Source organism: Anomaloglossus baeobatrachus, chromosome 6 (genome assembly GCF_048569485.1).
Source record: "Anomaloglossus baeobatrachus isolate aAnoBae1 chromosome 6, aAnoBae1.hap1, whole genome shotgun sequence".
NCBI lineage: Eukaryota > Metazoa > Chordata > Amphibia > Anura > Aromobatidae > Anomaloglossus > Anomaloglossus baeobatrachus.
This window is the reverse complement of record NC_134358.1, coordinates 455,914,833-455,929,853: the sequence shown is the minus strand read 5'-3', so window position 1 is coordinate 455,929,853 and position 15,021 is coordinate 455,914,833.

Here is a 15,021-nt window from a genome sequence, read left to right as displayed (position 1 = left end):
ACCCAAAAAAGTCAGTGGGTTGTGTGGTACGAGGAAGAGATGGCCTTGCTGGGAGAGGAGACCACCATAGAATATAAGATGGAGGTCATGCGTGGAGCTAAAGAGAAGGAGCGCAGGATGGAGGAGATGGCACTGCTGGATAAGCAGCTCGCTGTGGAAGCCGCGAGAGGTTCCAGACAGACTGTAACCCCAGCACCCAACATGAGGGAACTTCCCAGGGTGTCCCGCAAAGACTTTAAGCCGTTTAATGAGGCTGCAGGCGACATTGAGGGCTTCTTCCAGGACTTTGAGCATCAGTGTCGATTAATGGAAGTCCCGGACAGGGAGCGTGTCCGGCATCTGGTTGGGCTCCTAGAGGGGGGAGCTGCTGAAGCCTATAGAGCTATGGACCCTCGGTGGAACTGTGAGTATGCGGATATTAAACAGACTATTCTAGAACATTATGCTGTAACGCCAGACACTTACAGGACTCAGTTCCGTGCTTTAGCCTGTGATGGGGAAGTGTCTTTTAAGATATATGCTCAGAGACTCAAACAAATTTGTAATCGCTGGCTGGAGGCAGAGGAGGCCTTATCTTGGGAGACCTTCCTGCAGGTCATCCTAAAAGAACAATTCTTTGCCCAGTGCCCCGCTGAGATCCGGGAATGGGTGCGTGAGAGAAAGCCGTCAACTGTGGAACAAGCTGCTGCTCTAGCTGATGAGGTGCTCACCATCAAGCCTCAGTGGAGGGTTCTGTTGGAGGATGGAGAGACGCCTAACAGCTCCACAACACCGGATGCCCCCAGTTATTCTGTCCCCATTGTTCCCCGTTCCTCTAAGCCACCACATGTTGATACCCGTGTTAATGTTCTTCCAGTTGCTTCTACTGCACTTTCTGGAATACGCCGGGGAGAGGAAGTAACAGAGCGCAGGTGTTATGTTTGTAGGCATCCCGGGCATTTGCAGGCCTCATGCCCAGCCAGCCCATGGAGGAATCATCCTCAAACCCCTACAGCACCTTCAGGTGGGAGCCGGCCTCCAAGTTCCCCTACCCCTTACCCAAGAGGACGCCTTGGATGGAGGGAGACCCAGCTCAGATGCTATCAATGTGGACAGCCAGGGCATCGGCAAGTCTCCTGCCCAGCTGTTCAAATGAGGACTGATCCTGCACCCAATCGGATTGTTAATTATTTACAGCCCAGTGCCATGGAGGAAGATGGGGCACTGCTAAGTGAGGACTGGCCTAGTGACTCAGCCCCCCATGTTGCACCACCAGGAGTTTACGGGGTGCGACCCGCAGTTATGACGACTTCTGCTCATCAAGGTAAGCACTTGCAGGAGGTTGTACTGGATGGACAGACACTTGTTGGATTTTGTGACTCGGGTGCTTTCCTCACACTGGCTGATCCTCGAGTGGTTCGGCCTGAGGCAATCCATAGAGGACCTGGGATTGTCATTGAACTGGCTGGTGGACAATGGAGGACTATTCCCACAGCCACTGTGGATCTGAACTTTGGTTTTGGGGTCAGGCGATGTGTGGTTGGGGTGATGGGTGGTCTGCCTGTAGCTGTTCTCCTGGGCAATGATGTGGGAGAGCTACGATGCCAATTCGTGGCTGCATGAAGCCATATGTAAGTAACGCTCTGCCAGTGTGTACTTAACCAGTGACCTGTAGAGGTCCCTAGTACGTACAGAAGTTGGGAGGGGGAGGGATTGTGAAGATGTAATTTACCCTCTAACTGTATATGCTGTGATACTATGTCATGATATGTATATTTCCCTGTCATTTATTTTGTATAATATGTCATGATATGTATATTTCCCTGGTTGTATTAGTTGTAATTCATGTATTTTCTTGGGGGAGCTACTGGTCTCAATGTGTCTCTCTCATACAATTGTAGTCTTGGCATCTAATGTGATTATGTAAATAGCCTGTCATCTTCTATCCAGAGTTGTGTATCTAGTCTGTAATTGCATTGGCCAGTGAAGGAATAGTCATTGTTCTGCACAGCAGGGGATCCCTTCATCTACTGTGGCTGGCAGACATATCAGAGCCCTGTGATGGACCAAACCATTGATGATAGGATGTGTGACCCCCACCCACTGAACATGGTGGGCTGGTCAAGGAGCACAGACAATGCATTTCCCTTTTTGTAACTTCGGAGTGAGCTGAAACTTGGAAAGAGAAGGAGCCCCAGCCTGGGTGGCTGTGGACACGGACGGAGCTAGGCCTGTGTGGCGGCCCGTGGGATTGTGTGGAACTCTTTGGACTACTGTAAGGACGATTGCTTTGTTATCCGGTCCGAGGATTGTCGGGAAGGGCCTCCGAATCTGTTTTACGTGGACTAATCGTGTGCTGTTCCTGTATTCCTGTTAATAAACCTGTTGGATCGTCCCTCGGCCTCGTCCATCCTTTGCTCTGTTGTACACTCCCGTCACAATCGCTAACACCCGTCACACTATACTTAACTGCCTAGCGACGTCGCTGTGGCCGGCGAACCGCCTCCTTTCTAAGGGGGCGGTTTGTTCGGCGTCACAGCGGCTGCCCAATAGAAGCGTAGGGGCGAAGATGAGCGGGACGAACATCCCGCCCATCTCCTTCCTTCCTTCCTCATTGCATGCCGCAGGTACGATGTTGTTTCTCGTGCCTGCGGTGTCACACGTAGCGATGTGTGCTGCCGCAGGAACGACGAACAACATCGTACCTATGTGACGCCCTGGACCCCAGGGATCACAGGTAACAACACCTACCACATAACACACACACCCCCACCCCCTGTGAGGACACACAACAGTCACCCGAAAGGGAGACCTGATGCCTCCCTCAGGGCCAGTAGGGCACACCAGGTGGGCGGAGTCAGGCGGAAAGACACGCCCACCAAGGAGACTACTGTCCTGAGGCAGGAAGTTCAAACAGAACAGTTCTAGAGTTGATAGTGAGTGGGAGTAGAGCAGCTGTCAGGGACCCGGGTAGGAGCCTGGGACCCTTGAAATGTCAGGCAGGCAGACGGTGGTGGCCGTCTGCAGGAGTACCGGTACAGCAACCGGCGGAACCGTAGGGACCGGGCCTGAGTTGGAGCCCGCCGGTCCTGAACGGGGAGTCAACCGTATACTGGAGCACCAGAAACCGGGTACTCAGACCCCGTCCTAGCTTAGATGCCACTGAGTTTAGGCAAATTGACTGATTGCTGGCTGGACCTCACGGGTTTATCCACACCCAAAGTCCCGAAAGAAGGCAAAAGCCCACCGATACCGGGTGAGTGCCACCGCCAAGGGCCAAACACCCGATGGGCCAGCGCCTGCGGGCAACTGAGGGCTCCTCCGGCAGCTCAACGCCGGGGAGCGGGCTACCACTGTCCAGGCAGGGGAGCCAAAAAACCACAACAAGAGGTGCAAGGGAAAGGGGCCACCATCAGCCTCACAGGGGACATCAGCAGCCGGCTGCGGGACCCGACCATACCCGAACTTTGGTTTACCAGTGACTCTGAGTGTGAATTAATCGTGAGTACACCAGTGCCATCCGGGCACAACACTGCACCGCAGCACAGCACCCTGCACCCTGACAACATCAGCGCTCCAGTCCCCTCACCACCGGGCCCCGGGACACACCACCCCTACCCACGGAGGGGCTAACATCTAGGCTGCAGCCGCAACACCGATCCCGGACGAGCCCCCCTTCTCCCTCCAGCCGCAGCGGTGGTGCATCCCGTCACCACGACCCGTGGGTGGCGTCACGACCCGTTAGACAACCGCGCGGCCCTCCCCGGATGCGCGCCTCGTCCCACCTCACCACCCCCACTGCCTCCCCTTTAACAGAGCGGCGTGGCCCCCGGTCCGGAGGCGATCGTGCCACCGACAACCCGGGCCCGGACCTCGAGCGGCTCGGCCCAAGCAGCGGAGAAGCGGCCGGGCCCCTCTCAGGGCGGTACACCTGCAGCAGCAACGATAATCGGGACAGGAACGACTGGACAACGATCAACGATATGGTGAGTATTTTTGATTGCTACCGGTCATTCCTGCGGTGTCACACGCAACGACGTCGCTAACGAGGCCGGATGTGCGTCACGAACTCTGTGACCCCACCGACATCTCGTTAGCGATGTCATTGCGTGTAAAGCCCGCTTAATACATCGGAATAACCAAAACCACTCTCGAGATGCTGAACACAAAAAAATACAAAACCAAGTAAAGTTATAGTAAACAAAATATAAACACGCAAATAAAAAAGTCAACATAAAAACCATTTTTATTACAAATAAAAGGCGCAAATACTGTGATGGAGCGGCCCCGTAATGTACAAGCAGCCTAAGCAGAATGAGAAATGAAGCAACTCTAGAGGAAATACACTAGGAGATCGGATTCATCAGGAAGCTGATGGCACCAAAATGAGGACAAAGGTTGATCATAAAAGAAACCCACACACCTGCTATTGTTCCATCAGCGCCCTCTAATAAGGGACACGTGAACCCACTTTGGCAAATCATAGCAACATTATTAAGGACAGAGGATCGGGCCACCTTTATACCTATGTGGCCTTGTAGAAGGCAGAGGCGTAACCTGAAGCTCATGGGCCCCAATGCAAAAGCTTCATTGGGCCCCAATGGGCAAAGGGACTTTCTGGGCTTTTTAGGCTCCAAGGCACGGGTGGGATTGCAGCCCCTGCACCTATTGTAGTTACACCTCTGGTAGAGGCTACAAAAGTCACCATGAAGCTGACCTAGGAAACAAGCCACAGCTCACTTTGTTCCTATTGAGCCCGCTCCTCTTTCTGTTATTAAATGTTATTAAACATTCAAAGAGTTGGTCCACTACACTGTATAGTGGCCACATTGACTAAAAGCTGAAAAAGAAGGCTGTTCCAAATACCTTCTGTTGACAATTATGACTGTCCCCATTATGTGACCCGAGCTGCTGCAGCCTCTTATGTCCAGTGATGTCACATCAAGTTCCAGAATTGGAAGTTGACCCAGCATCACCAAGGCGGGATCCAGTCTCCCTAAGTGAATGGGCTGTGGGCAGAGTTTCACCGTACGTCTCAGTCCAGCATTGTGCATGCTTGCAACGCTCTGTTAATGAACGCAGATTGTGCACGATGCTGGGCTGTGACATGCAGTGAACCTCTGCGTTTGGCTGCAGAAAATGCTCCCTGACTTTCTATTATTCTTGCTATTGGTATTCAGTGTACTAGGTATCTCCTCTGCTGAGTTTTCATCCTTTTCCCTTTAGAACTCTGCAGAGCTTCTTTTCCCTTCATCTGCTAATTTTATTTATTTCCCCTTGGGTTTAAATACTCTCAATTTCCATGGTCTTGTGCTGGTGATATTCAGTTCCTTCACAAGCTCTGGATGCAAGCAGGCGGCTTGCACTCATCTTTAGGATTGTTGCCACCCTTTGCTGAACTTTCTGGGCTATCTGGAGATAAGTTATTCATGCGCTTTTCCATGTGTGTGCTCCCAGTATCTTCTTTAGAGTTTAGTGGGGTTGATGAAGAGCTCATCCCAACAGTTTCCTATTTTGGGCCCAGCTCTAGGGTCATCCTAGGGTCAGTTATCCAGCTTGGCGTACCTATCTAGGGTGGTGACAGACCCCAAGAGCCAGCGGTAGGTTTGTCAGGGGTAACCATCTCCTCCTTCCCTAGATGCAGGATTTCCCTTCCCTTTTGCCATTCGCTTGGTACTCTCCTTTACCTAGTATGACACTATCACCAAAACCTAAAAAAACCTGACACACTTTTTTTTTTAATGTTTGTTTTGTTTTCATGGATCCCTGTCTTGGCTGAGCAGCTGTAGGGTCTGTCCCTGGAGGTAGCAGACCTTCAGACAGCTGTTCAGCAGCAACAGCGGTCGCAGACTCCTAATGTTGGGGATTCTACGGGTAGGTAGCCCAAAATTGCTCTCCCAGACAGGTTTGCAGGGGGTAGAGACACATTTTTTTGTATTTAAAGAAGCCTGTAAACTGTACTTTAGGCTTCGGCCTTACTCCTCTAGAGAAGAGGAACATCGAGTGGGGATTGTGATTTCACTGTTGCAAGGGGATCCACAATCCTTGGCTTTCTCTTTGCCACATGGCTTTGGTTGACTCAGGTAGGTGGATGAATTTTTTGAGGCATTGGGACTTATCTATGGCTGAGTCCAGGTTGCATCGCCCCCAGCAGGGGGATCAGTCAGTGGAGACTTATTGTTCAGAATTTCGTAAATGGGCAACTGACACCAAGTGGAATGACCCGGTTCTTAGAAGCCAATTCTGTCTGGGCCTTTCAGAGAGGTTGAAAGATGCCTTGATGATTTATGAAACTCCGAAGTCCCTAGAGGCTGCTTGTCCTTGGCAATACGTGAGGACAGACGCCTGAGATAGACTGGTTAGACCACTTTCCCCTGAGACCCATTCTCGGGGCAGTACCCCATTTCTGGGGGGGGGCAATCTGGCGGCTTGGGTTTGGAAGAGCCCATGGAGCTAGGGGAAGCCACTACTTTACATGTTTCTACTAAAATCTGCAAAAAGAAGGGGCTTTGTTTTTTTGTGGTAAAGATGGTCATTTTATTGGAGTCTGTCCCTCAGTTCCTAAGCAAAAAGGAACGTCTGGAACTCTGCATACCCTTGGTTTTGTGGGAATGGACAATCAGATTGTGTGTTTGTCTTCCACATGTAATTATCGCTTTGTCCTGACAGCAATGGACAGTGGAGCACGAGTCAGCATTGTGGCGTGGGGAAACTACTGCTTTGAATTGATTTGATAATCTCACTGCAGTCTCTACAGTGACCTTACCTGCATTTTTGTCTGGGGTTGAGGATGTATTTTCGGAGAGGGGGTGTCAGGATTTGCCTACCCATCGTGTTTATGACTGTCCCATTAATCTGCTTCCTGGAGGAAAACTTGCCAAGTCCAGATTGTATAATCTTTCTGGCCCAGAGAGACAGGCCATGAAAGATTGCATTGCTGAGAGTCTGCAGAAAGGACACATCAGACACATCTTTGCCTGTGGCGGCAGGGTGCTTCTTCATTAAGAAGAAAGACGGGGGTCTCCGCCCTAGTTTGGATTTTCGGGAATTAAATCAGATTACCGTCAGAGACCTTTAAGGCCGCTTTACACGCTGCGACATCGCTAGCCGATGCTAGCGATGTCGAGCGTGATAGCACCCGCCCCCGTCATACGGGCGATATGTGGTGATCGCTGCCGTAGCGAACATTATCTATACGGCAGCGTCACACACACATACCTGCTCTGCGACGTTGCTGTGACCGGCGAACCGCCTCCTTTCTAAGGGGGCGGTTGGTTCAGCGTCACAGCGACGTCACTAAGCGGCTGCCCAATCAAAGCGGAGGGGCGGAGATGAGCGGGACGAACATCTCGCCCACCTCCTTCCTTCCTCATTGCTGGCGGGATGCAGGTAAGGTGAGGTTCCTCGTTCCTGCGGTGTCACACATAGCGATGTGTGCTGCCGCAGAAACGAGGAACAACATCATTACTGCAGCAGCAACGATATTTGGGAAGAGGCGGGCATGTCACCGATTAGCGATTTTGAAAGTTTTTGCAATGATTTAAGATCGCTAATAGGTGTCACACGCAACGACATCGCTAAAGCGGACGGATGTGCGTCACAAATTCCGTGACCCCAACGAGATCACTTTAGCAATCTCGTAGCGTGTAAAGCCATCTTTATCCTCTCCCTCTGATTCCGGATTTATTCAACCAGATTGTGGGAGCTAAATGGTTCACCAAGTTGGACTTAAGGGGGGCTACAATCTGGTCAGAATCAGAGAAGGGGCTGAATGGAAAACGGCTTCCAATGCACCTGATGGTCACTTCGAAAGCCTGGTTATATTTAGTTTCACTAATGCCCCCGTCGTTTTCCAGCATTTTCTGAATATTTTTCACCATTTGATGTGCAGGCTTGTGGTGGTTTATTTGGACGAACGTATCTTGATCTATTGATATTAAACAGTTATTGCAGTTACTGAGCGATAACAATTCTATACCAAACTGGAGAAGTGTGATTGCACTGTCCAAAAAGTGCAATTGTTGGGATACCTGTTGTCTGCTTCAGGTTTTCGGATGGATCCAGAGAAGGACGTGTGGTACTCAACTGGGATCGTGCAGACAACCTGAAAGCGTGATAGCACTTTCTTGGGTTTACCAAGTTTTAATAGAAGTTTATTCAAAACTATTCGGTAATTGTAAAGCCTCTCACTGACATGACAAAAAAAGGGTCAGATTTTTCAAAATGGTCAGACTCTACCCAGCAGGCTTTTTCCTCTTTAAAAAGATGTTTTTCCACAGCACCTATACTCAGTCAGCCTGATGTATTGCAGCCTTTTATTGTGGAGGTCGATTCATCTGAGGTGGGGGTTGGAGCTGTGTTGTCACAAGGTTGGTCTCCTGGTAAATGACATCCATGTGCTTTCTTTTCCAAGAAATTGTCCTCGGATGAGAGAAACTATGAAGTTGGCAATTAAGTTACCCTTTGAGGAATGGCACCATTGGCTGGAGTGGGCAGTCTCATTACGACAATCACAGATGCAGGGTTTCCCTTCCCTTTCGCTTGGTACTACTCCATACCTAGCGTGACAATATAATGGGTATTTATGAGTGATCTGGATACAGATATGCCCCCAGTACTATAGAACTGATTGTTGTGTATATTATGGGTATTTCTGAGTGATCTAGATATACATGTGCTTTCCAATACTATAGGGCTGATTGTTCTGTATGTTATAGGTATTTATGAGTGATCTGGATACATGTGCCCCCCAGTACTATAGCACTGATTGTAGTGTATATTATCAGTGTGTATGAGTGATCTAGATATATATGTGCCCCCAGTGCTATAAGGCTATTTGCCCATGGGACAACGTACCCGCGGATCTTGCTGCAGAAAACCTGCGGATTTATCTTGATTTTTCAGATAAATCCGCAGGTTTAAAGGCCCTGTCACACGCTACGATATATCTAACGATAAGTCATCGGGGTCACGGAATTCGTGACGCACATTTTGCATCGTTAGAGATGTCGTAGCGTGTGACACGTCCGAACAACTGTTAACGAGCAAAAATACTCACCTTATTGTTGCTCGTTGACACGTCGTTCATTTTCATAATGTCGTTCCTCCTTCTGCGCCCCAGTTGTTCGTTGTTCCTGAGGCAGCACACATCGCTCTGTGTGACACCCCGGAAACGACGACCACAGCTTACCTGCGTCCCGCCGGCAATGAAGGAGGAAGGAGGTGGGCGGGATGTTTACGTCCCGCTCATCTCCGCCCCTCCGCTTCTATTGGGCGGCCGCTGTGTGACATCGCTGTGACGCCGAACGTCCCACCCCCTTCAGAAAGAGGATGTTAGCCACTCACAGTGACGTCATTAGAGAGGTAAGTACGTGTGATGGGGGTTAACAACATTGTGCGCCACGGGTAACAAATTGCCCGTGGCGCCAAACGACGCGGGCAGGTGCGATCGCTCATGCGATCGCGTAATATATATCGTAGCATGTAACGCCGCCTTAAGCAAGTACAGACACTTCCCATGTTACCCTATGGGATTTGGGGAGTGTCTTTTTCCATGCTGCGGTATGTGCGGCTGCGGAATATGCTGTGATGTCCCGCAGCCGCACATAACTGCATGTCAATAATTCATGCGGAAATATCTGCAGAATTCCCACTCCTCCACTCTGGAGATAGAGGGATTTCTGCACTTGTCCCTCAGGTTTACCAATGTAAAGCTGCAGATTCCAGGGAACAGCTGCGGGAAACCTGCAGGAAAGTCCGCGTGTACATTGTCCCGTGAGCAAATAGCCTTAGACTGATTGTAGTGTATATTATGGGTATTTATGAGTGATCTGCATATATATATGTGCCCCCAGTACTATAGGGCTGATCGTAGTGTATATTATGGGTATTTATGAGTGATCTGGATACATATGTGCCCCCAGTACTATAGGGCTGATTGTAGTGTATATTATGGGTATTTATGAGTGATCCGGATACATATGTGCCCCCCAGTACTATGGGGCTGATTGTAGTGTATATTATGGGTATTTATGAGTGATCCGGATACATATGGTCTGTGTGATTTCATAAGTGGGATTTTCTAAGTGGGCAAACAGAAATATTCCAGAAATGTCCCAGAAGTGACCAGAAGGTGACCGTTGCCTCTATTACTGTGTGTCTGTCGCTTGCATTTTTTCCTCTACACTTTTTTTATATTCCCATATGTAACCCTTATCCTCACCATGTTCACCTATGCCCTCACAGTCTTTGCTCCACTCCTTCTCACTCTCCTTCGCTATCCCCAAACGCCAGCACTCACCAAACAAATATTCATCTCCCCTTCCCTCTTACCTCCCCACCTGTCCTCATCTGCTGACCTGCTCCTAAATCTCAGATCTCTTCTAATAACACGCAGACCATGCCGTCCACTCTCCTTCTCCCACCTGCTCTCCCTTTCTCTACTTCTCCTCACTGCTGGTGACAGATCTCCCAATCCTGGACCCCCCCAGATGGGACACTCCTCTCTACCACCCCCCTATCGCTCCACACTTACTAGTAACTACCGCAACCTCTCCAATATAAAACCCATTCCCCTCTCACCCATTCCGCCGCCCACTGGAGCGCTGTGGAATGCCCGTTCGGTCTGTAACAAACTGCACATCATTCACGACCTCTTTACCTCTAGCAACCCATCCTTTCTGGGCATCACTGAAACATGGCTGACACCATCCAACACTGCCTCCCCTGCTGCACTATGCTACGGTGGCCTTCACTTCACCCACACTCCTCACCCTGGCAATAGACAAGGTGGAGGAGTGGGCCTCTTCTTTCTAACAACTGCAGCTTTAATCCAATCCCACCTCTACACTCCCTTGTCCTGCCTTCCTTTGAAGTGCACTCTGTCCGCATCTATTCTCCTTCCAACCTCCAAGTGGCCATCATATACAGACCCCCAGGCCCTACCACTTCCTTTATCGACCAGTTCTCTGCCTGGCTTCTACACTTTCTCTCTGCTGACATTCCCACTATCATCATGGGTGACTTCAACATCCCCACTGACACCCGCCAGTCAGCAGCCTCCAAACTACTCTCCCTTCCTTCATCTTTTGGTCTATCTCAGTGGTCCACCTCTGCCACCCATAAAGATGGACACACATTAGACCTTATCTTCACCCGTCTCTGCTCTCTATCTAACCTCACTACCTCCCCTCTCCCCTTATCTGACCACCATCTATTGACCTTCTCTGCTCTGTCCTCCTCACCTGCCCCTCCTGTCCAGCACGTATCCCACCCTCGCAGAAACCTGGCACACGTCAACATACACACCCTTTCTGACTCTATCCTACCACTGTCCTCCATATCTTCAGTCTACGACACAAACAGTGCCACCACTTTCTACAACGCCACTCTCACATCAGCTATTGATTCAGTTGCTCCTCTTGTGCATGGCAGAGTGAGACAAATCAATAGACAACCCTGGCACAACAGCCTCACTAAAAAACTGCGGCAAGTGTCTAGGGCTGCAGAGCGGCGCTGGAAGAAAACGCACTCCCAGGAAGACTTCAACACATTCAAAAATGCAATTCACACATTTCGCTTGGCCCTTACCTCGGCTAAACAGGAATACTTCAGAAACCTCATATCCTCTTTAACACACAACCCCAAACAGTTATTCAATACTTTCAACTCCCTCCTTCGCCCACCACTGCCCCCTCCAACCTCCCTCATTTCCGCAGAAGAATTTTCCACATATTTCAAAGAAAAGATCGACCAAACCAGACAAGTCTTTTCTGCTCAACCACCACAACCCCTTCATATAACAGACCACTGCTCCTCCCCCATAAACTTCCTCTCCACTATCACCGAAGAAGAGCTTGCACATCTTCTCTCAAAAGCGCACCTCACCACCTGCGCACTTGATCCGATCCCAACCCACCTCCTCCCCAACCTCACCACTATCCTAATTCCAGCCTTAACCCATCTCTTCAACCTATCTTTAACAACTGGTACCTTCCCTTCTGCCTTTAAACATGCAACAGTCACACCCATCCTAAAGAAACCTTCCCTCGACCCAACCTCTACTACCAGCTATCGCCCCATATCGCTACTCCCATTCGCCTCAAAACTCCTGGAACAGCACGTCCATGCTGAACTTTCCTCCCACCTCTCCTCTAACTCTCACTTTGACAACCTACAGTCCGGATTCCGTCCACATCATTCCACTGAAACTGCCCTGACTAAAATCACAAATGACTTACTTACTGCCAAAGCTAACAACCACTTCTCTATACTTCTACTCCTAGACCTATCCTCAGCCTTTGACACTGTTGACCACTCCCTCCTACTACAAATCCTCTCTTCCCTTGGTGTCAAAGACCTCGCCCTCTCTTGGATCTCTTCATACCTCTCCAACCGCACTTTTAGTGTCTTCCACTCCCACACCACCTCTTCATCCCGTCCTCTCTCTGTTGGTGTCCCTCAAGGCTCTGTCCTGGGACCATTACTTTTTTCTATCTATACATTTGGCCTGGGACAACTCATAAAGTCCCATGGCTTCCAGTACCACCTATATGCCGACGACACTCAGATCTACCTCTCTGGCCCAGATGTCACATCTCTGCTGTCCAGAATCCCAGAGTGCCTATCTGCTATATCTTCCTTCTTCTCCTCTCGCTTCCTAAAGCTCAATGTGGCCAAAACTGAACTGATCATCTTTCCTCCATCTCCCCTACACTCTCTACCTGATCTATCTATTACAATAAATAACACCACGCTCTCCCCAGCACCCAAAGTTCACTGCCTTGGAGTGACCTTTGACTCTGCCTTGTCCTTCATACCACACATCCAATCCCTCACCACCTCCTGTCGTCTTCAACTCAAAAATATTTTCAGAATCCGTCCCTTCCTCAATTCTCAATCTACAAAAATGCTAGTGCATGCCCTAATAATCTCCCGCCTCGACTACTGCAACATCCTCCTCTGTGGTCTCCCTGCTAACACGCTCGCCCCTCTCCAGTCCATCCTTAATTCTGCTGCCCGACTGATCCACCTCTTGCCTCACTACCACCCCGCTTCTCCTCTCTGCAAGTCCCTCCACTGGCTCCCAATCTTCCATCGTATCCAATTCAAACTACTAACCCTGACCTACAAAGCTATCCACAAATTGTCTCCTCCATATATCTCTGAACTAATCTCTCGCTACACTCCAAAACGTCACCTCCGGTGCTCCCAAGATCTCCTTCTCTCCTCCTCTCTCATTCGCTCCTCATGTAACTGCCTCCAAGACTTCTCCCGAGCATCCCCAGTCTTCTGGAACTTGCTGCCTCAACACGTCAGATTATCTACTACACTTGCAAACTTCAAACGGAACCTAAAGACTCATCTGTTCAGAAATGCCTATAACCTTCAATGACCTCACTGCTTCACCACCGTGCGGAGCTGCCGCCCCACCACCCCACCCCACCTACTGTCTCCTCCCCAAAATCCTTTAGAATGTAAGCCCGCAAGGGCAGGGTCTTCTTCCTTCTGTACTAGTCTGTCTATTGTAACTTGTATATGTATTCTGTATGTAACCTCTTCTCATGTACAGCACCATGGAATTAATGGTGCTCTATAAATAAATAATAATAAAAATAATATGTGCCCCCCTGTACTATAGGACTGATTGTAGTGTATATTATGGGTATTTATGAGAGATCTGGATACATATGTGCCCCCAGTACTATAGGACTGATTGTAGTGTATATTATGGGTATTTATGAGAGATCTGGATACATATGTGACCCCAGTACTATAGGACTGATTGTAGTGTATATTATGGGTATTTATGAGAGATCTGGATACATATGTGACCCCAGTACTATAGGACTGATTGTAGTGTATATTATGGGTATTTATGAGTGATCCGGATACATATGTGCCCCCAGTACTATAGGGCTGATTGTAGTGTATATTATGTGTATTTATGAGGGATCCGGATACATATGTGCCCCCCAGTACTATAGGACTGATTGTAGTGTATATTATGGGTATTTATGAGGGATCTGGATACATATGTGCCCCCAGTACTATAGGACTGATTGTAGTGTATATTATGGGTATTTATGAGTGATCTGGATACATATGTGACCCCAGTACTATAGGGCTGATTGTAGTGTATATTATGGGTATTTATGAGGGATCCGGATACATATGTGCCCCCCAGTACTATAGGACTGATTGTAGTGTATATTATGGGTATTTATGAGTGATCTGGATACATATGTGCCCCCAGTACTATAGGACTGATTGTAGTGTATATTATGGGTATTTATGAGGGATCTGGATACATATGTGCCCCCAGTACTATAGGGCTTATTGTAGTGTATATTATGGGTATTTATGAGGGATCTGGATACATATGTGCCCCCCAGTACTATAGGGCTGATTGTAGTGTATATTATGGGTATTTATGAGTGATCTGGATACATATGTGCCCCCAGTACTATAGGGCTGATTGTAGTGTATATTATGGGTATTTATGAGGGATCTGGATACATATGTGCCCCCCAGTACTATAGGACTGATTGTAGTGTATATTATGGGTATTTATGAGGGATCTGGATACATATATGCCCCCCAGTACTATAGGGCTGATTGTAGTGTATATTATGGGTATTTATGAGTGGTCTGGATACATGTGTGCCCCCAGTACTATAGGACTGATTGTAGTGTATATTATGGGTATTTATGAGTGATCTGGATACATGTGTGCCCCCCAGTACTATAGGGCTGATTGTAGTGTATATTATGGGTATTTATGAGTGGTCTGGATACATGTGTGCCCCCAGTACTATAGGACTGATTGTAGTGTATATTATGGGTATTTATGAGTGATCTGGATACATATGTGACCCCAGTACTATAGGACTGATTGTAGTGTATATTATGGGTATTTATGAGTGATCTGGATACATGTGTGCCCCCAGTACTATAGGGCTGATTGTAGTGTATATTATGGGTATTTATGAGTGATCTGGATACAGATGTGACCCCAGTACTATAGGACTGATTGTAGTGTAT